At 48.1% G+C, this 24,900-nt stretch overlaps 1 protein-coding gene across 1 annotated transcript in view; it reads right to left on the bottom strand.

The window, feature by feature from the left end:
- The window catches only part of plxnb2a.3 (plexin b2a, tandem duplicate 3), a 112,312-nt gene extending 88,019 nt beyond the window's left edge, over positions 1 to 24,293 (bottom strand). Inside the window, exon 1 of the mRNA XM_079735627.1 lies at positions 23,703 to 24,293. The gene's annotated coding sequence lies outside the window, so the exon portion shown is untranslated. The remainder of the gene's footprint in view (positions 1 to 23,702) is intronic.
- Positions 24,294 to 24,900: the final 607 nt, after the last annotated feature.

Below are 24,900 nucleotides of genomic sequence, written 5' to 3'. Positions count from 1 at the left end.
AAAAGGCTTCCTGCGGTGGAACGCACACATCTGTGACGAGACCAGCCATGGAGGCACACGAAGGAGGAGGGAAAACTTTGATGTTTGAAACTCTCAGACCGTGATAGCCATCGCTCCGACGGCAAGGAATGTCAGTGTTTAAACCGAACATGTTTTGGTGTAGAGACGATATGAGGTGGTACCTTTTTTATTATTTGTGAAGGGATGATCAGAAGAAAAATCTCAACATCGAGGACATGCTTCTTTTATAATTCATAGTGATCCATCAGAGCATGTCAACAACAACAACAGCAGCAACAGAGTCTGAAATGATGGGAGAGCCCTCTGAACATCTAGAAGCGAGATGAATCATGCAATGCAGATCCTCTTGGAGCGCCCATTACTACTGATGGCGTCGTTTCTTAATCGTTACGTGTTGATTACATCATTTTATGCTTGGGGGGTGGGGGGGTATATTATGTGCAACGGCGCATAAAGAAACGCAATCCAAGAACCTCGGTGTTCCCATGGCTTCTGTGTATCCTTATTTCATCTCTATCTCTATCCAATCACATTACATGGAATCCCGTGATCCACGGCGGAACGCCGACGAGGAGAAGCAAAGGGGAGGGAAAAGGCCGGCTTCCTCCGAGGGAGAGGGATAAGCCGGCTGAACGCTGAACGCCCGACACCGCGTACAGCCGGGGAGAGAGAGGGCGCGGCCCGAGGACACAAGTCCCCATACGGCGGGGTGATCGGTGGACCCGATAACGAGGCCGGGGGAGATGTGAGAACCTTTGAAAAGCGTGGATCCCTCGGCAGACGGGGAGATGGAAATCGGGGTCGGTTCTGTTCTGCTCTGTGTGGTTACAGACCCTGGCAGGATTCCCCTCGGATGGGAAGAATGAGCCCTGCAGAAAGATTAAGGAGGAGAGGAGGAGCCTGGAAAGAGGGAGATGTTTTGCTCCCCGATTGGCGGAGGCACGGAGATCAGGAACGCCCGGCGTGGTAAAGGCATGTTTCTGTTGGAGCCAATCCCGCCCCCCCCCCCCCCCCCCCCCGCGGGGACTTTCGGGATTTCGTTCCTGTGAAATCCTGACAAAAACATGTCTGACGCGATTTCTACCCTCAGAGTTTCACACCAGTGGTGTGTTTCAGAGAAGTCAGGGTCAGGGTGTCGACAAAGTTTGCGTCTGACTTTATCGAGAAGACGTGTTCAGCCCAGCTTTTTCTCGGGGGCGGGCCTCAGACCTCCTGCTGTGAGCGGCCAAAACAACATCAACAAGGGGTCAAAGTTCAGCTGAATGAGGGGCTAGTGGCAGCCGTCCGTTGGAAACATGAATCGGAAGGTAGAACAGGAAAAAAGATCCAGGGAATTACTGCGCTTCATGACCTGATGTGAAGCTCTGAGATCTCAGCTCTCAGGTCAAATCTGCGGTTTCTTTGGCTGTTTTGTGGGTCCTTTAAATCAGTTTCTCTGCCGTCCACACAACATGTACAAAGAGGATCAGCCTGGCTTTGATTGCGCTTGCCATGATGGAATCTTTAATTTTACAAAATGCCTCGAAGCCAATGTTGCTGATCAGGGTTGCTCCATATGAGGGTGGAGCTGTTGACCCTGTTTATATTGAAACACACCCATTTGTAACATCAAACATTCTGCATTCAAGCAGGCAGCATTGTGTCCGACACACACACACACACACACACACACTGACACACACAAATTGGAAATGCAGCTTATTTCCATAATGTAAGTTCACCAGGTGAAAATAAAACCTGCCAGCGTCCCCTGATTCATCACTCCCCCCTCCCCCACTCCATTGTTTTATTTCCCCGCTGGTGGTCTTATTAAATCCCCCCCTGTATTCCCAACCTTACACCCTGGTCGCTCAAAAACTCATTAGAAGGCTGAGCCACCGGGGCGCTGGAAAGCTTGCAGTAAAACACAATATTCCAAACAATTCCAATCTGTCCATCTCCCGGCTTTTCAGATCCGTCCACCAATCAGTCAGTCACAGTTGTAGCGGTGGTTGTTCCCAGGACATTATCGTCCCTTCCCCAGAGGTCACACGTGCTGGATTAAGCCATTTGGCACAGGGACCGCAATAAAGGACAGACTTTCCCCTGCAACAACGCTCTTGCTTGACCAACGGTTTTATCCGAAGTCACTTAGAGAACTCAGATACAATAGAACAATATAACTCAGAACGTCTCGGTCAAGGTGAGGCAGCGAGATACAGGGCAGGGAATCAAACCCGGAATCATTCGGCTCAGGAGTCTAACCCTTTTGATATTGCGCTCTCTTTACCCACGAGGGTAGTTCCTAAAGGAGGGGCCGTCTCTCTCACAGCCCACCTGGAAGTTGTCGGACAATAGGATGAAAGGGCTGTCTTCAGCTCAAGGCTTATGTAAAATGGTTCCTATGGATTTGATCTCTGAAGACAAAGGAGGAATGCCAGCTGGTCCAACTAGGGGATTTTTTTTCAGCCGTTGTCTGCGGTGTGGAGCACTTGTTTGGGCTGGTCTCCAGTTCACACTAAACAAACGCCACGGAAGAATGAGAATGGAAAACCGTCGAGGGGAGAGGAGGCTGGGTGTTCCAAAAGGAAAACGGTATTCCCGGACATCCCCGTTTCGGTTGGAGGGAAAGCCTCCGATCGCATACTCATGCATGTGCCGCAAAGAGAGCAATGGATGACATGGCCACACACATTGCACGAAGCAACAAAAAAATAAAATGCATGGCGCAAGCAAGCATGCACGCAGACACATGCAACATAAAACCCAGCAGTGGCATGACACCCCACACACACACACACACACACACACACACACACACACACACACACACACACACACACACCTCCTACCGCGAATACCGCCTTATTATTTACCCGGTAATGCCCATTTCTGCGCTCCACTCTGACATACAGGTTAATCATCGCGTGACTTCCACATATGTGCGTGTGTGATTTCTTTGATATAATCGCCCGGGCAGGCTTGATAACGGCTTGTGTGTGATGCCTCATTACGTTTTCGTTTGGCGGCGGTGGTGGTGTTACATGGTACAATTACAGGCGGGTTGCAGCAGCGGCAGTTTCGTTTGATGTCTTTCCCACCGCGGAGGGAAAAGAAAGAAAGCGTTCCTGCTCTCGGAGATACCAGAGTGGCGGGAGACAGACAGACGGAGAATACGTCGGAACCTGACACTTTGACGGGGAGCTAATGCGACGTTCCAGACCGCTCAGGAAGGGTATGAGCTTGTTCCGAAAGCCTTAGATGATTTTTGTGACACTCTCTTTCTCCGGGAGTTCCCGACTGTCAAAGGGGTTGTTAGGTCTGTACCAAAGCGATCTAGATCGGATCTGACACCTGTGGCATTACATCCTGGCCTTTTCCCGCTTCTGCGTGGAGTTAGCTTAACACGCTTCCGGGCGTCAACAGAGCTCAACTGTCAAAACCTTTTCTTCCATCTCGTCTTCCCATCTCCTCTTCGTCTCAACCTTCTCTCTTCTGTTCCTCCGGGCTTACGAGACAAGTCTCCTCTCACATGGCCGGTCATCCATCCCTCCTCTTTTCCCACCACTCTGGGACTCAGTCATTCGTTTCTAATTGGGACCAGTAGCTGCTGACCAATCCCGGTCAAACTCTGGTTACTCACTCTGACCCTTTGACGAACCCGGAGCAAAAGTGAGAGGAAGTCCTGGAAAAGAGTCCTCCAGCATAGACAGATAAAACAGACCATGTAACAGCTCAATGACACACACACACACACACACACACACAAACACTTCCTGTGCAGGAAGCAACACAAACAGAATATATGAGCCACACACACAAAAACACACGCAACTGGGTATGATGCAAAACATACATATAAGGTTTGACACACACACACTGTATTGTGCATGAATGCAACAAAAACATAAAATGTATGGCACATACACATGCTACTGTGCATGCAACGTAAAGCCCAGATGTGGAATGACCCCACACACACACACACACACACACACACACACACACACACACACACACACACACACACACACACACACACACACACACACACACACACACACACACACACACACACACACAAAAAGGTCTCCGGACTGCCAAGTCATATTGAATGCCGCGTTGCGGCGGCTTATAGCTTATTGTACATAGCGGGAGAGCGAGACGTCGCGGAGGCAAAGGGGCACAGCCAGAGGAGATGGAATCTCTCCGACTCCATTAGCGCCCAGAGGCAAGGCACCGCGAGAACATCTCATTGAATCCAATTTATGTGACGCACTTGACAGCTCAAGCTAACGGCTAGCATCGCCACGCTTATGTCACCGCGGAAGATTTTGGAAAGCATCGCTTTTGGAAAATAAAATGGAATAGGAAGAGCGCCTGCCCGATGTTTTTCGTGTGATTTATCGGGTTTTGACATAGTTATGGGCAGAACATTTGTCGCAAAGAGTTGGTTGACGGTTGATTGTGACATTAAAGGAAGCTTTATGAAAGGATTTAATACTTAACAGTACCTATAGATTAATAAATATGTGCGCACACAACGTATAAACAGTTTTCATTTCCCCGACTCTGACAGCTTATCGGCACAGCTGCTAATGAAAGTGTCGAGACAGACAGAGAGAAGGAGCGAGAGTGGGAGAGAACGAGAGACTCAGAGACTGAGAGACAGTGCTACGGACTGCAATGTTTTCTGCTTTCTTGTCTGTGCCAAGTCGGTAATAATAGCAGCCCTGACCTTAATTTACAGAGGTACACCTGAAAAAAACAAAAACAAAAAAATCCACTCACACAAAACACACACACACACCAATTTGTCATGATTGGCAATCCGCTGGCTTCGGGTGACCCTAATTTTCACAAACTGCCATGAAAAAGAATGAAGAAAAAAACAGAAAGGAGGAGAGAAAGATGGCGATAGAGCGAACAAAAAGAGCAACAAATTTGTCAGAGATGGCTGGCTGAAGAGTGAGCGCCACTTTCTTTTGACCTGGTGATAAATGGCCGACGGCAGAGGTTAATGGGGGGGCCGTCGTAACCACTTCTCTCTGGGGGGTTAATGACAGATTCCTGTTTGCACCGAAAGGCGGGAGTAAGACCGTTGAAACCCTTTTCACTGCAGACAGAGGAAGGCTCCGTAAATCTTGCTTTTTCTCAGCATGAGCTAGTTGAGGGCTTTTTTAGGCTGTAGCTAGCTAGCGACATCAACAATAAATCATCATCTAGCTAGCTAGCTAGCTGAAAGATCATGAAGAAAAAAGAGGGAAAAAGAGAAAGATGGCGACAGAGAAGAACAAAAATTTGTCAGAGATGGCGTGTGGAAGAAGAGTCAGAGAAGAGTGAACTAGCTAGCGAGCGAGGTGATGATTCGATGTTGATAAGCGGCTTCCAGAGGGATCACACCGTGACAAAACAATCCAATGAAGACCTGAATTCCTACAAAATATATTTTGGTATTTCTTATCCATCGTTAAAGAACACTTCTCCTTCGGGTTTTAACCTGTTGATCCTCAGAAGGATTCTACGGTTGTAATTGGGTTGCTAATCTTAGATTTCCCCAACGCTAATTAGACACGATTGGAGCTAATCAGAGAGGTCTCCAAAGGAACTAAATAAACACGGCCGTGTGCGAATAAACAGAACGCCTGTGGAGGATTTCACAACAGTGCAGGAAATGGCTGCCGATCATTACGAGGGGGGGGGGGTGGGGGGGGGGTGGTTTGACGGAACATAACGCCAGATTAGAACTGACAAGTGCTCAGTCTTCGCCATCTGGCTCTCTCTCCAGGCGGCGTTTGCCGTCGTAGGCGTCAAAAGCGTCGCGGGAGAACAACGCGAGCGACACAAATACATTGTGTGTCTCGTTTTTTTTTTTTTTTTCATTATTCATGAATTTTCCGCATTTTTATAATTTAAATTCTGCTTTTACATCCTGGTTGATTTGTTTAACTTGCATAAGTGTGTACGTCCATGCTTGTGTGCATGTGTACAGCTATAAGTTGTTTATATGCTGTCTATATATGAGTGTATACATATATTACAAGTATTTGATGGCCCCTCGTGGACACTGCATGACCTTTGATTAGTCCCCTTCTTTGAAAAGCAATGAATTATGAATGAAAGCAATAAGTTGTTCCAAAGCCTTCACGCTGCTTGGCTTTTATATTCCGTTTCTGCCACAAATTTGTGAAACCATGAATTCCTAAATCAGAACCACTAAAAGAAAAAGACTTCTCCCTAACTTCTCCCAGACCTCTCCCTCAATGATGAAACAAAGACACTTCTTCACAATCTTTAACTCCCATCTCTCCTCGTCTTCTCACTCTGGGTTTGCCTGAGGTAAGGCGGCTACGCCCGAGGAGTTTCAAAAGCAACCTCAAGAAATCTTTGCGGATATCAATTCAACTGTTCTCCTCCTTTTGTTGAACCTTCCCCGTGTGAATGCGTTATCTCCCAGAGACAGGAACATGACACAATACAACCAGGCCCATCGACAACACCACAGGGTTAATTAGTGGAATCTCCTGCTCTCTCACTGTCTCTCTCCCTCTGTCTCTCCCTCTCTCCTTTTTGAGTGGTGCTAATTCATTAAGTCTTGTTGATTATGAACAATGTTGTTACATAAGCCGCTTTAAATAATTTCCCTCCTCTCATTTTGATTATCTGTCTGTCCCTGAAAAATATAAAACATAATTAATCTGTAATGTAGAGCTTTTCAAGGTACCCAAGGCGCTTTAAATAGTGTTTGTGTGTGTATGAGAGAGAGAGCGTGGTACAGAGTTCAACCCTTATCAACAGAAAGCAATAAGTAGGACAGAGAGAGAGAGAGAGAGAGAGAGAGAGAGAGAGAGAGAGAGAGAGAGAGAGAGAGAGAGAGAGAGAGAGAGAGAGAGAGAGAGAGAAAAGCTTAGCAAAGAACAAAGTGAAACTACAAGGGGGCAAAAGGTGAAAGAGTGTGAAGAAGAGGGCGGGGGAGTGAAGGTAAGGGTTTGGGCCGAGGGGAAAGCAGTGGGAGGTCAGAGTGAGACAAAAGAGTGCAGTGAGCAATAGCGCTGTGCAGCGGCTCTGTTCCAGACTGCGAGACCTCGCCGCCAAGCGCAAACAATGCAATACCTCGGAGTCATTTCTCCTCTGGAGCCCCGGAAAATAGAGCGGGAATGAAAGGCAGCGAGAAGGAAAGAAAGAACTGGCTCGTCTCATATCCCCCTCTCTCTCTCTCTCCACGCTCAAGAACTGTTTCCAGCCGTCTGACTCTCTCTTGCTCTCTCGCTCTCCGTCTGTCTCCTGGTCATGCTTTTTGTCTGTCTCTCTTTATCCCTCCTTCTCCCTCCTTCTCTCTCCCATTTTCTCTCTTTCCCTCTCCTCTTCTCTCTCTCTCTCCTTTTCTCCTTCTCTTTCTCCCTTTATCTCTCTCTCACTCCCTCTCCTTTTCTCTCTCTCCCCCATTTGGACGTTATTTTCCTCAGACCTCTCAGCCTGCGTTTCCCTCGCTGCCCCATGTGTTTTTCATTCGCCGCGGCGTCGCCGCTTCGCCAGCAATCTGAGGGAATCGGTCGGTACCTTTGAAGAGGCCGGGATTCTCCCCCCCCCCCCCGCCTGCCCGCCTCCTCCTCCCGCCCAGGTCTGATGCAACACTTGACTCGCAGCTGAACGTGATTCGCCTCGGCGGACCACTTTTCTACTTCAACAGCAGACGGTCTTGACGACACACAAGCCCCGGTCCAGCGGGACCTATGTGGTCTTCCTCCCCCACGTCGATGGGCTGAATCACAGACGCCCCCTCAGCGTCGGGGCTCTCGACTACCTTTCGTTTCCAGCGGGCCCCGTTGCCGTGGGAACGAGGCGGCAGAGGCTGAGTGGGCAGGCCGGCCGTTTCAGAGAAGGGGGCCGTCAAGGGGCCTTCATCTGTACTCGCCGTCCAGCCGTCGGGGCGAACCTTCGGATTGGTCTTGGGAAAGTTCAGGGTCCAAGGGCTCGGGAGCAGAAGCAGCCCTCGGTTGAAGTGGTGCATATTGAATATTAGTTACTGTGTTACTTTAGTTTTTGATTATAAATGGCACATGTATCATTTATTCATCTGTATTTACTCAATGCCCTCGCAGTGCAGTATAATATGGCCTTGCATGCAGACATTATGGGATTAGTTAACTTCTCAGCAACACACAAATAAGACACACACACACGCACGCAGATACGCAAACACAAGAGACACACACACATAAGAGAGAGACACACACACACAAGAGACACACACACACAAGAGACACACACACGAGAGACACACAGACGAGCGACACACACACACACACACGAGCGACACACACACACGAGCGACACACACACAGACACACGAGACACACACACACCTTCTCCAAGTTGAGCCGACTTGGAGGACTCGTTAACGACGGCTAAGAGAGGAACACAAACGAACGGGCAGCCGGCGCCGGCCCCGCCCCGGTGACGGTGGCTATGCTAATGAGCTGGACCCAGGTACGAGGAGCACAGCTGTTCATCTCCACGGTGACATCAAACAGATTACTCCAGCCAGACCACTGGTAAAAAAACACGCCCTTGACAATCGACCTTTGTGTGTGTGTGTGTGTGTGTGTGTGTGTGTGTGTGTGTGTGTGTGTGTGTGTGTGTGTGTGTGTGTGTGTGTGTGTGTCAGAGTGCGTGTGAGTTCGGGACGCGCTAACTAGCAAGATAGGGATCATATATTCATATCGCTCTGAATAACAAGTGTGCTCCCACCTCATTTCTTTGTCAAATATATACCCACATGTCTCCACACAAACATGCAGTTGCCCTATTGTCACGCACAGCCCAATTGTTTTAATAGCCACTGCAATGAATGCTTTACAACCTCCAATTATGGCTATAAAAACTATTTTAGACGGTCTTAAAACGTGCAAGGCTGCGTCATCGACTGTTTGCCCTGCTGACGTCGGGGTTATCGTACCATCTGAATGTCTAGCATCTCTCCGAGTACTTCCACTTTCCCTGCTTGAAAAAAAACAATGGAACTGGTTTCAAATATCTCCACTTCCTTCTTCACCCATCGGGGTCATAACACCAACACGGGCATGTGAGAATGACTAGTCTGCGCTTGTGATCGTAATGGGCGAAAGGACTTTGAGACATGGATCTGTTTAGGTCATCAATTTTGCAATGCCGACATTAATTTGATGGATTGCCGACAAAAGCACAACACACACTGTAATGAGATGCATGGCTCAGCACGGTGCCCCTCCCGCCTGCGGAGTCAGACACATCTGCTTACACACACACACACACACACGATATCAAGTCTTCAGCTATATCGGCCGACCTCTGTACCTCCAATTTCAATACTTTCTTTCAGGGTCTTGGATTTAGTTCACGTTTTTCAACTAACTTATCGGAACGTGCGTTTTTATTCTTCCGACTTCCAGGCAACCCGCTTCCCCGCTCCGCCGCGGGGCGGCCATGCTTCTCTTCAAAACAAAGGAACGCCTGAACCCGGAATTCCCGGCTGAGACTTTAACAGACGGCAGCCGTGCCGAGCGACGGCAAACTCTCGAAATACACGACGACATCACAGCGCTACCAGCGCCAAGCGCTGCGGTCGCGAGCGTCTCGCCGAGAGACAGGAAACCGCCGCGTGTGCGGCGTGCGGCGCAGTTCCGCCATGTTGTTCTGTTTTTGTTGTTGGCGGGGAACGGGGTCGTTAGGAATATGGGAGTGGTGACAAGCAGGCGGAAAGAGCGGGCCTTCATAATTAATGTCTCGCAGGCGACATAAAACGGGGGGCCGGGCGGGGAGGGGTGGGGAGAGTATCAGCCGTTCCAGAAGACAGACGGAGGCGCGCGGTAAATCGACGGTTGGTTTCGCCGCCGTCGTACACAACAATTTATTTCTCAGCGATGGCTTCAAATAGCCTCGATTTAGGTCGGATCACTCCCTCCCGTATGCATTTTTCGAGGACAAACACACCACATAATTTACACCCAAACACACGACACACACACTCAAAACACACTCGCGCATGCACGTAAAAACACACAGTAGTGCACACAGTAATGCATGCACGCAGGGACACACACATTCAAAACACACTCGCACTCGCTCACCCACACACATTTTAAAAAGCTTTATTCCCCCCCTGCCAAATAGTTACCATGGCTCTTCTGAAATTATACGGTGACACTCAAAGCGTAGACAGGGATTGAGACAATAGCCACGCATGACAGGACTGTGTCATCAGCGACGGCCATTTGGCCCGGAATGATCTGCCATCCCGGTTATCAGCCCATAACATGACAGACGGCTCCCATCAAGCATGTGTCTCACTCACACACACACACACACACGCTTGCACAGGTCTTGGGAAGTGGTCGTTGCACAACTTGTTTACACAAAACCAAAACGTGGAGATTCCAGTATTGGCTGCTACTGTTGTTGGCCTAGGACACGTACACACATGTGCGCCCACACACACACACACACACACGCACGCACGCACGCAAATGACGAGTACGTCTTCCTGTTGAGAATGTGCCCAGTCTAGATTCTGAGCAGCCATAGCAATACCATTAAGAATCCACAAGGGGATATTACTGCTACACGTGACAGTGGTGTGTTCAGCCATACCACACACACACACACACACACACACACACACACACACACACACACACTAGAGTCTCAAATTTAATTCCAATGAGTCTTATGAGAAAATATATTATATCTAAATATATTAAAATATTACCGGTCCTATGAACTCCTCTCCTGCAGCCTTAAGGTATTATATGTGGCTGCAGTCTGTGGCTGCAGGTGAGGCCAGGTGAGAGCTATGATCCCTCATCCTAATGCCCTCCCAAAGCTCCCCTCCCCAAAGCCGGCGGGGGTAGCATTTCAAAATGCCAGTCAAGTCTTCGTCGCTCACAATGATTTCCCCACCGATACCGAGTGAAAGGTGTATTAAGCCGTGACCTTCAGGGGGAACGTAGTCCAAATGACAGCCCCCCCCCCCCCCCATACAACCAGAATCTTCCTGTCAATCAAACATTTCAGTCCTAGCATATAAAAATGTAGCTATGGGAACGGACTGTTGGAAGAAAAGAAGATTAATCCAACACAATGTGGACGACCACCCAGACTTTGAGTAGTCTCAATCTGTCTGTCTGACAGTCCTCTGTGGAATCACTTTATTACCGCTATGGAAAACAGGCTTGATTGGATGGCTTTGTTCCGAAGGCTCAGCCAATGACAATCCAGGCACCGATCGATCCGCTGCACAGCTGTGCCAGCTGGCTGTCACCCGTCACCGATACAGTGAGGTGGATTCCCACGTCGCATTCATCAGCCCCTCCACCAGAATCCCGTCTATCTGGGGAAGACAGGCGGCGCCACTTCTGCCAACAGAGTTTATAATAGAGGGCGTGGCCACCAACTTTATGACTGCAGCGGGCAGTTGGTTAAGTACACTGCATGTCCCCTGAAAGTCCACTTATCATGTGTGTCAGTTAAAACAGCTGAGAGAGAGAGAGAGAGAGAGAGAGAGAGAGAGAGAGAGAGAGAGAGAGAGAGAGAGAGAGAGAGAGAGAGAGAGAGAGAGAGAGAGAGAGAGAGAGAGAGAGATTCAAGTGCAATAAATGGCATGATGACCAAAGACAAAGTGGGAAAGAAGTGGGGGACAAAAGGAGAAGAAAATGAAAGCAAACAATGAATGAGAAGACTAAAAGAGATTGAGAGCTGTGGTTTGGAAGAATGAAAGTAGAGGTGTGTGTGTGTGTGTGTGTGTGTGTGTGTGTGTGTGTGTGTGTGTGTGTGTGTGTGTGTGTGTGTGTGTGTGTGTGTGTGTGTGTGTGTGTGTGTGTGTGTGTGTGTTTGGGGTGGTGTGTTTTTTGGCAGGGAACACAGTAGTTTCCATGACTAAACCAATCCCATATGACTGATATTATATTCATGACGGGGGATCGTCCAAATCTACTGCACAACGAAACGCCCAGCGAAGAACGGGGAGGAAAATAACGAGAAAGAGCCACCCAAAAAAACTGGGGGGAAAAAAAAAAAACAGACGAGGGGGAAAAAAAATACTCCTCAAAAGAATAAAGGTAAGAACGAGTTAAAACGAAGGAAGCAAATGTCAAGAAAGAGACAGAATGAGAGCAAAAACAATTATAAATAAATCCTGTTCGATCCAGAAAAAGTATGCCTTCCGGATGTCAACCTACCTGTTGATTGCTACATGCTATCGCACGGTCGGAGTAATATGATTGGTCCCTTGTTAATGACTGTGGCGTCTATGGAGCCTAGCTTCAATGCTAAAGTGTGCCAACAGCTTGTGGGGGAACACTGTAACAGCAAAGTACGCACTTTTAAATGACCCGTGTCTGACCAAAATCGGAGGGTGAAGCAGAATGACAGAGTGGTAGTAAAAACAAGCTGTCCCTTCTATGCCTGAAAGGATACCTTCACAATAAAAGCGGTCGCTTCACTATAAAAGCGCTCTCACGTTCTCGAGTCGTCACCTGCTTTAAAAGGGGTTGGAGTGCTTAATGGCAGGATTTTATGGAGCCATGATAAATTTATTTGGATCAGTCAGTAAGTCAAAACAGACCCGATCTTGTTTCAGCATTGGGCCACGGTTATGATTCAGCGATGGGATTTCACGCAATTCATTTTGTGCTTTAGGCGGGACTTCCAGATGTGGATCTGCAATAACTCGCCCGCAGGCGAAGGAAATGATGTAGTATAACTGTAACACTGCACTGCGATGACCGATTGCCGACCGAAATGACACAGCGCAACGGAAATAAATATCCGCGCGTACACCCAACCACACGGTTCGAATTGCAGTTTGATTTCCCAATGCCTTTAATTAGCACCGGAGCGCAAACATGACAAGAGCGAGGAACGCACACAACAACACAACATCAACACAAAGACACACTGAGTGGGGACAACGGAGTGGAGAGAGGACTGCCTCCGTCTGTCTGTGAGTGACTGAACATGATCTAGGAGTAGAAACTAAAGGGGGGAGTAATATGAGGAACAAATAACAAAAGAGAACGAGAAGGGTAGAGACAGGGCGAGCCAGAGACAGCAAGACAGGGAGCTTGAGAGAGAGTGGGCGATCAGGGGAGAGGGAGAGCAGGGGGGGAGGGAGGATGAGGGAGGGATGGAAGGAGGGACGGCGGGTGGGGAGGGGGGAGAGAGACTAGGAGCTGGCTAGAAGGAGGGAGGGAAGGGGGGAGAGAAGGAGGGAGGGAGAGAGAGAAGGATCTGGAAAGTAGGAGGGAGGGAAGGGGGGGAGAGAGGGAGGAGAGAGAGAGAAGGATCTGGATTGAAGGAGGGAGGGAAGGGGGGAGAGAGGGAGGAGAGAGAGAGAAGGATCTGGATTTTAGGAGGGAGGGAAGGGGGGGAGAGAGGGAGGGAGGGGAAGGGAGGAGAGAGAGAAGGATCTGGATAGTAGGAGGGAGGGAAGGGGGGAGAGAGGGAGGAGAGAGAGAGAAGGATCTGGATTTTAGGAGGGAGGGAAGGGGGAAGAGAGGTTGGGAAGGGAGGGAGAGAGAGAAGGATCTGAATAGAAGGAGGGAGGGAAGGGGGGGGAGGGAGGGGAGGGAGAGAGAGAAGGATCTGGATAGAAGGAGGGAGGGAAGGGGGGAGAGAGGGAGGGAGGGGAAGGGAGGAGAGAGAGAAGGATCTGGATAGTAGGAGGGAGGGAAGGGGGGAGCGAGGGAGGAGAGAGAGAGAAGGATCTGGATTTTAGGAGGGAGGGAAGGGGGAGGGAGGGAGGGGAGGGAGAGAAGGATCTGGATAGTAGGAGGGAGGGAAGGGGGAGAAATGGGAGGGAGAGAGAAGGATCGGCTGGTGGGAGGGAGGGGGAGAGAGAGGGAGGGAGGGAGGGAGGGAGGGAGGGGAGGGGGGGAGAGAGAGGGAGGGAGGGAGGGAGGGGAGGGGGGGAGAGAGAGAGAGGGAGGGAGGGAGGGAGGGGAGGGGGGAGAGAGAGGGAGGGAGGGGAGGCAGCAGGCCAATGTCATGTAGAGAGAAAGAGGCAATGGTTCAACACACAGGAAATGAAGCACACGAAGAAAGGAGGAGTGGCCAAAACAAAATGGACACACAAACACAAAACAAACAAATGTCAAGCATAAACACCCCTCTCCCTTTCTGCCACTGTGTAAGTACATGTATTTGCATGAATAAGGGGAAAACAAAGATGCCAATGTAAGCTGTGCTAACACCATACCCCGAGCCAACACACACACACACACACAATGAGGACAAATAGAACCCGGGACACACACAAAAACACAGGCATACACACCCAGTAATGCATGCACGCATTGGCACACACACACACACACACACACACACACACACACACACACACCTGTGTTGGTTTGGGTCTGCGACGATTCTCCATTATGTTTGCTGTACACGTCTGTGTGAAGTAATTGCTGTAAATGCTTGATTAAAAATGGAAACACGACGGGAAGGCTGAAGGTTCCACACAGATTTAGAAAAATTTGATTTCAGAGTTTCATCCGAATATGGGCAGCCTCTAATAAGGTATGACACGAAATGAGAACCGTCAAAGAGAGCCACGGTCGGATTATCAGGAGGTCTGGTGGTTCTGATCAGCCATCAGAAATCAGGTTTAGGGTGAGAGGGGGAGGGCGAGAGAGACATTAAGAGGAAAGGTAGAGACACATCAAGGAGAAAGGGGGAGAGAGAGAGAGCGAGAGGAGCAAATGAAAGGCAGAGCAGACAGAAATTAGTTTTCCCGCAGTTGAACAGATGCTCGCTCAGCAGGTTAATGAACTGTCCAGGGACGAAGCGTTAGCACACATACAAACACACACACACACAGACGCAGAGCAAACCAGTTTAGCAAAGTCTCTGTTGACGGACATTAAGGTGTGGCTGGACGGGCAGGCTTCATGGCAGTGTGTGAGCGTGGGCACGCATGTTCGTCATAGACTTTAGTTTAATTGCCAATGTCATCGCACTGTGTGTGTGTGTGTGTGTGTGTGTGTGTGTGTGTGTGTGTGTGTGTGTGTGTGTGTGTGTGTGTGTGTGTGTGTGTGTGTGTGTGTGTGAATGTGTGTTTGTACGTGTGTGTGTGTGTCATAGTCCAACAACAGTAGCAGCCCATATTGGAATCTCCCCGTTTGGGTTTTGTGTAAACAAGTTGTGCGACGACCACTTCCCATGACCTGTGCAGGCGTTCGCCCTCTAGCCCGTCGAGTTAGTGGCGACGCGCCGTTCAAGGCGTGACCTTAGGTTACAAAACCAAAGGGATTGTGACACAGCGCAAAATAACAAGCTACCTTCGTTAAACAGCCTTCAAGGTGTGGTAATGTTATGGGGTAAAAAATGGTGACAAACCAAAAGAGGTGCAAAGGATTCTGGGATATCCGTGGGTCGGGTTCTGGTGAGGGGAACTGAGGTCAAACTGGAACCATGAGAACAAACACAGACGGGGATATGTGGGTTCAAATTCTACCAGATGTCGTGGTAGAGAAAAGTGTGTGTGGTGTGAGAGAGAGAGAGAGAGAGAGAGAGAGAGAGAGAGAGATAGAGAGAGAGAGAGAGAGAGAGAGAGAGAGAGTAGAGAGAGAGAGAGAGAGAGAGAGAAATTAGTAACCTATAATGCGTTTTATGTAGCTTTTCATTAATTTTTTTTTTTTTTTTTTTTTTTTTTTTAATTTATTTTTTTTATATATATATATATATATTTTTTTTTTTTACATATGTACATATGTATATCTGTATGTTATGTTATATTGTTACAGGTTGATATATGTACATATTGTTCTGACGTTCCATATTGTTATTATCGTAATATTTGTAATGCTGTAATGCTTTGGCAACACTGTTTGGACTACCAATAGTCATGCCAATAAAGCTTTTTTGAATTTGAATTTGAGAGAGAGAGAGAGAGAGAGAGGAGAGAGAGAGAGAGAGAGAGAGAGAGAGAGAGAGAGAGAGAGAGAGAGAGAGAGAGAGAGAGAGAGAGAGAGAGAGAGAGAGAGAGAGAGAGAGATTCAAGTGCAATAAACAATAAACAAAAGAGCGAGAGAGATTTAAGAGAGGGAGAAAGAAAGAGGGAGAGACACACAGAAGACAAGGGAGACTGACTCACCTGAGGCAAATTCAACCCTCGCACAGCAGGCCAACAAAAAAAACATAAAAAAAAAGGACAATGTGGTCGCCATGGGTGCAACACTAAGCGAAACAACAATGACAATAAAAGTGCTAACTCAAAGCTCCAGGAGCGAAACACAATGCCATTGCAGACGCAAGAAGAACACCGTCTTGGTTGCTCTGAGGTGGAGGTTATAGTGGAGGGCTCCCTCTGGTATTACTAGACAAGCCTTTACTCAGCAAGTGGTCGCTGGTTTCCTGAAAACACACAGCATTCAAAATCCAAGCCTGGAACTCCCCCCCTAGTGAGGCGTCTTGATAAGTCCACAGCGATTCCCAGAAACTCCTGCCTTTTGTTTTTCGTTTCGCTGACTCAATAATTTGGGAAATTCCTCCCGGATAAATTGGCACGTTCACATGAAAACGCTGACATGCGCTTAACGCTTGGCGCAATGGAAATATCTCCTCTCTACAGTGTCATCTGAAATGTTGTCAGGGTTGGCTGGGAGGAAGTGACAGGGTTGTGTTGTGTTCGTGGAGCAGTCGGGGATGGCCTTGCCTGGCAGAGGCTAGTTTCTACCAAAACACACGAGGAATGCATTAATCACGAAACAGTGGGACATGGTTTCACCTCATTCTGTTTCCATCCCCGTCCCAGATCCCGGCCTCTGACCCCCACTATTAGTTGACGACACCTTTTCCCTGCCAGTAAATATGTTTCGCCTTCATCCTGTTTTCCATGTTCTATTTGGGACAATGGACTGGAAACTTGATTTGAAATAACTTCATTTCGCGAGCAAAACAGGAGTAAACAAGACAACTGAACACTCACTTCTTCACGCAGTGACCCGACCAATGAGTCACACGTGTGGTTTAAAACAGCAACCAAGTGATAACTGGCTTCCTGTGTGTTCCTGCACAGGGCCAGAAGAGGAGAAGCTGATCACTAGTCTTTGAATGAGTCATGTAAGGTAAGACTCAAACAGCGCTAGATAAAGCTACCTAAACCAGCCTGGGATAACACTGAGCACTAACAGCAGAGCCAATGTGAAACCATCTTATCTTGTTAGCATGCCCTAGCAAACATGCAGAACGGTCAAGGAGGAGAAGGCTGGCGCACACATGGACACACAGCTGTTGACAAAGCAAACAGCCTTTGGACGTTAAAAGCAGAGCGAAACATCTCTGTCCAAACACAGATTATTGCCAGCCCCACACCCACACACACACACACACACACACCTCTTCCTACCTTTTGGCAGTTTACGCAAATCGTTTGGCTCTGCAGAGGGCTTATCACCTAGCCCAAACAATTAGCAGCTTGGGAGGGCCCAGACACACTCAGCACGTCTCCCATCCACAGTTTAGTAGCTTATCAAAGGTTGCTTCACATTAAATAGGTACGGAGGCATGGGCCACAATCAACTCCCAACACATTCTCTCTCATTCTCCATTTGTCATCTCTTTTAATTTCCCAATGGCTCACTTTGGAAAACGCAGCAATTGTTGGACTTTGACTAAAGAGCTCGTCCACCCCTCCCGTCTGTCCGGTTGTCTGTCCTGTATTTGGTCATTTCGATATCACTGTTCGGTTCCTGGAACGATGTCATAGGGATGGATTCCAACTGTTCTCCTCACCATCCAAATGCAAGCAGCTGCTGACGGCCAGCAGCCAGATGCATAAACACCACAGCTACACACGGCGGTCTTCCTTACAAAGCCACACATGGAGTAAGTTATTGGGGGGGGGGGGGTCTATTCCAGAAAATCCCTTTTATTAATGACACATCACAGCCTATGGATGAAAGGATCCATCAAAAGTAGGAACCGTCCGTTGATGAAACATGTGAGATGCAATGCCTGCCCGCTCCAGAAGGTTGTGTTGGCATGGCCTTCAGGGAGAGATGAATAGCAGTTTTTGAAAGCGTTGTTACAATCAGAACGACCGACACAGCCTGCGATACACTGTTACAACTGTCCTCCCAGCGTTCCTCACCCACACACACACACACACACAAAAGCCAGGCCCTTTATTTGTCTAATGGTTAGTCAGTCTGGAGAGAGACAGCGCCATTGCGTTGTGTAACTCAGTGTGCTACATTGACTCAACACACACACACACACACACACACACACACACACACACACACACACACACACACACACACACACACACACACACACACACACACGAGAGCGGGGGAGGTGGAAGTAGTTTCACCCCAGGTGCACCGTAATGCTTCTCCTGATCAACGGAAGCAACAAAGATGTTCCTAGGAGCCTTGCACACTGCACAGTCAAACAAGACTGGGAAGTGGGTCAATTAGAAGTTCAAAAAGACACTGTAATACGGTGCGAGCCTACAAGGTATGGGCGGGCTTGATCTCGCGCTTTGCATGACTTGCATCCATGAATATTAATGCTGAGTCAAGCGAAAATAATGGGAATGTTAAAAAAAGAAAATGCAGTTTCAGACATTTTCAAGTGTTCCCATACCAAAAAGTCGAATGTAATTTCTGCACATAGGTACAGATTTTGGGTAGAAAACGAACAATCAGCCACATCAGGAAAGATGGCCTAAATGCACAGCAGTTTTTTTCTTCTTTTTTTTTATACACAACGACATCTGTTAATGCAGCCGGGTCGTATAAAGTAATGTGTGATAGAAATTCTGTGTGTTGTTAAGTTTTTGATAAGTTCAGCTTTGTTTTCTTGAGGTTGTGTTAACCACCCCATCTGTTTACTGGAGTTACCCCTTTGTCGACCGGTTCCCTGGGGTGAACCGTCACAAGGACCTCCTTATGCATACCAGAAAAAAACTCCTGTATGTCAACATTTCCCTCACATGATGTATGGACAGATACATCGCGGGGGGGGTGAGACTGTGCTTCAAGGCTGTGAGGAACTGTATGCTGGGCTGGGAGGAGACTAGTGTATGCATACATTAAAATAGGTCAAAAGTCTACAAATATCGTGTGCTTTTTTTGGCATCAAGAAGTCTCATCCGTCCTCGATGCATTATCTCATCTCGCTCTCCTTAAAAAGGGGGGTTGCAACCCCTTCACAGGAGTGGGTCTCTGCGTCCTCCATGAAGTACCGCTTTTATCCGCCGTTTCACGTGACGTCGTTAGGATGATTACGAGCCAGGAGCGCAGCTCGCGATTATCCAATCAGAGCGAACCCAAAAGCGCCGACGTCAAGATCCAGATTTGTGGCAGAGCCAGCGATCTGCCGATACGGGCGCTAGGCGGCCGTGGCTGGGCTAGCATTTGTTCGGGGAGCTGGAAAGCCGACACAGTCATTGTTTGGGGTGGTTTAAACATTGAGGAGTACTCGCCAGGCTCCGGGTCCAACAGGTTTGACAGATCGACCAAGAGGGCCAAAATCTCCCCGGGCGTTTGGCCACGGGGCCTGTGCCATGGGTCCGCTGATGGACTGCGGAGAACTCGAGCAAAATAAAGGTTTGGCTCTTAGTCGTACCCTCCTCCTCCTCCTCCATGCCGATCAATGCTGCATCTGCACCCTTCACAGCCAATTTGAGATCCAGGCTGAATTAACGTGCAGGGGTTTGCCTTGGCTGTACCCGTGGCAACCATTAGAATCCGTACTGACAGCCAGAGTCTCACAACAGCCAGCGGCAGGGTCCTTCACGCAAGGCGTCCAATGGGACAGTGTAGGGTAAACAACGGAGACAGCCCATCAAGAGGCCGGCCGCCAACAGAGACAGCCAATCAGAGACAGGCCGCCAATAGAGACGGCCAATCAACGCCTTAAGTTGCGTTGGGACGAGAAATGGCCGTCCAGTGTGTAGTTCCAGATAACAAAAACGAATAAAATCACAACATTGCAAAAAAAACAACCTCAAATCCCACCGCTTCTCATTAAGCATCCCTTTGGAAAATAGAAAGACGGGACATAATGGGAGCAGCAAAGGTCCACAGCTGGCCAAATATAGCTGAGTAGGCTTTTGTCCTCACACAACCTAGTCTGACCCCCCCCCCTTGCTCCACCGCAGGGCACACAGAAACCCCGAAAGGGCCTGGGTGTGTAGTGTACGGGACACCAACACAGCACACAGCCTGCTGGTGTTTGGGCTACGGTTGCCTGCTTCTTATACAGGGCTAATTTAGGCGCTCGATTGATGAAGTCTTTAAAAACGCGGGGACAACAGAGGGTTCCATAAACCCGATGACAATGACAACAAAGCCTATGAAGTTCTGTTCAGTCGGACGGGAGACCAAAGAGGCCATTGGAATAAGTAATTGTGGCTTTTGTTACTAGGGAAAGGCAAAAAGGCACGCATAAACAACAAACACATTTATAATACATGTGCATTTACCCTGTTCAAGAAAATGGTTTCTCGCTGAAATTGCATTACACAACGCAGACCATTTAATACACGTTGACTCCATTGTAATTGAATTGTGTGCATGCGTGCATGAGTGCGTGCGTGCGCATCTCTGGCATTCCGTTAGGCCGGAAAAAAACGGGAAGGTTGTTTTCCGCAGAGTTTGGACCAAATGTAGCTTCCTGGCCTGCTGGTTTAAAAGGTTTTAAATATTTAGTAACCGCCGACAGACAAGCCTCCATAACAGTAGGAACAACAAAATGGTCGACAAACTTTCCAACCCAAACACCTTAACTGGGCGCAGGAATAAAAGTTCGGCTCCAGCAGCAATTCCAGCCCACACACGAGCAAAGCCAGACAACAACGTAATGGTAAACACCACAACCACATCTGTTCTCGTGCACACACACGCACACACACACACACACACACACACACACACACACACACACACACACACACGTCAACAATGCGAGGTAAACCCCACAACAAAGGGCTAGCTATTATTGTCTCTACCTCACCCACCCTCGAGGGCCATTTCCTACTGTTCCGTTTGCTCAGGCTCCCATTGGCCTCTCGTGAGCGTTTACTCAGGATTTCATCGGCCAATCGGAAGAAGGCATGTGTGGGGAGGGAATTTCACCTGGCAGTGTAATTGGTCTAGGTGGGTGTGCAATCGACAACTGTTTTACGTTTGTGGTAGACTTGTTGGACAGAACTCATGCATCCAAACAGATTCCATTGCCAGGTCCATAGTATTTAATCAATCTGTTGATATTTGCAGGTCATTATAACCAGGTGCCATTATGTACCAACTATCAACCACAGAGAAGAAACAAACTTGAAAACTTCTGATAAATCATACACAATCACATAAATATGTCGTTGCAGGTGATAGCTTAGCGATTTGGCAGTAGTGCTAGACTGACTTTCGTCATTATCTTTAGCGAGCTTTCTAGAAAAAAAAAAAGGTAAGAGCAGGCTATCAGGGTTGTACTGCTGTGAGCCAGGCACTCAAAGAAGAAGGATCGTGTTTCCAGAGAAAATCACCCACTTGAGTTCAGGCTAATCCTTTTCCATTCAACATTCATTAAGCAATTTATTCGTCATCTACTCGCCTACACTGCCTTTCAGAGACATAGTAGTGTGCTCCTTATGATGCGTTTAAAAAACAAAAAAAAGACAAACATTTGCATTTAATACATGGTAGCCACATTCATCCAAAGAATAAACAAAACTCGAAAGTAGATCGTTACATTTCTCGAGATGGCTCAGCCAAGCTGTCGGGACAGCCTGCTCCCATTTAATAAACGACTATCCGCGCCATAAGTCCATTTTAGATGCACTTCTCTCCCAAATGGCCCACAGAGTTAACATCACCATCATCATCATCATCATCATCATCATCCCAGCCCCCAGATCACCTCCGGCGTCTGTTCCCGTGTCAGCTCCACACTGGGAGTGCTCGGACGATGACACGCTCGTCCGTGCACTTAACCTGCACTTAACGTGCGCGTCCAGTGGGGCTAATAGGCCCAAACTTGACCGGGGTACTTACCCGCCCCACGCCATCTAAAAGGATTATTTAGCAAAAGATGATGACCCGTAATGCATCACGTCCACAAGCACGGCGCGACAAGAGGTGTGAGCCATTTGTAAAACGACACTAAGTCCACACAGTAAAACGACTCACAGTACAACACCAGAGAGGGCGACCATGAACACTAGGCAAGATGCAGGTGATGGCTTCTTTGTGTCAAGATAGAGATAATGGTGAGGATGTGAGTGATCAGATTCTTTGCAGCTGAAGGTCTTGTCTTTATTTCTGTGGCGAGAATGGAGTTACAAACCATTTGTACCATTGACTTGTAATTGTACCAGAAGGTCTTTACTCCGGTCAGAGTAGAGATCTGATGGTGTATGGCCTACAAAAGCTAGTGGGCCCTTTTCATACAAGGGTGATAATACTTGGTAATAAACACAAGTCATTTATTTTGTGTATACACCTGTACACAACCATTATTTTCAACACATGCAAGGACTCGAGTCCATTCTTGCAGTCCAAATTAAAGAAACTATTTAGATACATCCATAGCCTGTGCAGTCTCAAGATGATGTGATGTGCTCAAATTCAAATAGTAGTCTTTACCATTGATTTTAATCCTCTATCTTGACCTATGTCCTAGATGGGTTCTGGCAGGGGGTGGGGGGTGGCTATCTGATATGCTCTGAGAAGAAGAAAATATGCAGTCCACCCCTTGGCTCTACAGCTGGGCGTCTGTCTCACAGCAAACCTGTTTTCCACGTCTCCCCCCACGCTGCAGGGAAGGAAGCCACCCCGTTAGGAGGGTAAAGGCGATCCTTATTAAAAGGACTTAGACTAATCTAGTCAACGCGGGCTTGTGCTGTACCCAGAACACAAATCGAGTGCTCCCCAAGAGCTGCCACATCTGCTTTGCATTTCAATTCGAATGTGGGCCAATCCGGATAAGATAAGACGTTTTTTTGTGATTGCGAAAGGGTTGGTGACCCCACGGTCTCTAAAGGGTCCTTCTTAAAAAGGGATATTAGATGAACTTCTTCCAGCTTTAAAACGTTATGTAATTAAATCTATTGGAATTGAATGACAGATCTTTCCTAAGAGTTTTGAAGTATTTTGAAAGCAATCTTTTTAACTCCAATCTTGGAAGAGCTGATGACATTTAGTGTGCCCGCACGCCTGATTAACCAATCGAAATGTGATTTGATAACATGTCATGATGATTCTCATCAGTCTCAAGCCAACGCCCAGTAAAGTCTTTCAAACTTTATTGAGAAGCGCCCCCACCCACCTCCTCCCATTCATTTAAACCAACATGCACTCAACTAACAACTAACCCAGAGAGCAAGCCATATGTAATCCTTGCAGTTAAAACCCTCTTCGTTTGACCATAAACATGATTTGGTGAACACTCACACGCAACAGCATCACGCCAGCATGTAAACACTGCTTAGCAGCCTCTTAACATATTTACCCCTTCTTAACACCTTTCCAGATTCAGCGGGGTGGAAACATGCACACGGGTGGGTGCTTGCTACTGTCGCCCCCAAACCCACGGGCTACAGACCCCAATTCTGGACACACTTTAACTTACGTGGGAGTCTTTCAGACGGATGAATCCAAAGTTCAGTGCTAACTGGAGAATAATAATAGTATCAGCCACAGCCTGGATCTCCTTACCTTGTGATTTCAGTGGGGAGTTCACTCTCTGCGTGCACAGGCGTCTGCCAAATGCGGTCGATCCGTATTCCCCTTGCAAATGCGAAACGTAAACGGCAAAAATGAAAAAAATCGTAACTCCAACGTCAACGCGCTTGTATTTCCCGACATTTACATCCTGGGAAACGGAGTCAACAACCGCAGCATAAGTTGGTCGACGGAGGAATCACCGCCGGAGAGGGGAGCAGCGTCTGGGTTGATCCCGTGGTGCAGCTGCGTTGTTAGGGAAGGAGCTGCAGCCGTGTGAGCGGAGGGGTGGAAGTTTGGGGCTTTTAGTTGTACAACACGACCGACCCGAAGACCGACTTTACCAAGAGCCTTACAGTTAACGCGTTCCCCCTTTTCGTTTCCACCTTCCACGCCAAGGCGAGGTAGTCCGATGACACGGAGGAGCGAAAGTGTGCCAAAGCAAAAAAAAAAAGTAATATCCAGGTTATTGTTTGTGTCTCTATCTCTCTCTCTTGTCTCGAGATTAGGACCAGCAGGTACGCACGCCAAAAGCCCTTCCTTGTCAGTGCCGTGGCTCGAACCCACTGGCGTTGGTCTCCACTGTACGCGGCGCGGCGTTGAATGGAAGTTCTTTCGATGGGAGAGAGAGAGAGAGCGAGCGAGGGAGAGAGAGAGCGATGGGAGTAATAGCTCGCTCGCTCACGCCACCTCCTCCCACTTCTGCCCCCACACACACACACACACACACACACACACACACACACACACACACACACACACACACTATAGTCTACTAGAGTATGCCTTGTCATGAAGTGCACAATTTATCACTACAAAGGAGAGAGAAAAAAATCCTAAACTCGCTGTTCCACCCGAAGTTTGGGGAAGAGAAAACAACAACACTTGAACCAATTATTTAAGTTAAAATGAATCATGGCACGTCGATTTTGAACTATATTTCGAATACACGTGTTGTATAGAACCTATACATGTTGAGGGATTCCTATAGACAGTGGTGCAGGTTTACAACACGTCTTTGGAAACCCTTTTTGGGAACCCTTTTTGGAGCAGCAGGGGCGAACTGGTTACACACTGTCAAGCCCGGTTAAGCGTGCAACCGCCCCTGCTGCTAATTCGAGGGCCTGGCGAGACACAATAGTGGCTTTGTTCCCGGAGAATTCGTTTGAGAAGTAATCCTTGACATTGAACC

Source organism: Pollachius pollachius, assembly GCF_949987615.1.
Source record: "Pollachius pollachius genome assembly, chromosome: 4".
NCBI lineage: Eukaryota > Metazoa > Chordata > Actinopteri > Gadiformes > Gadidae > Pollachius > Pollachius pollachius.
This window is presented reverse-complemented; position numbering and strand designations above follow the sequence as displayed.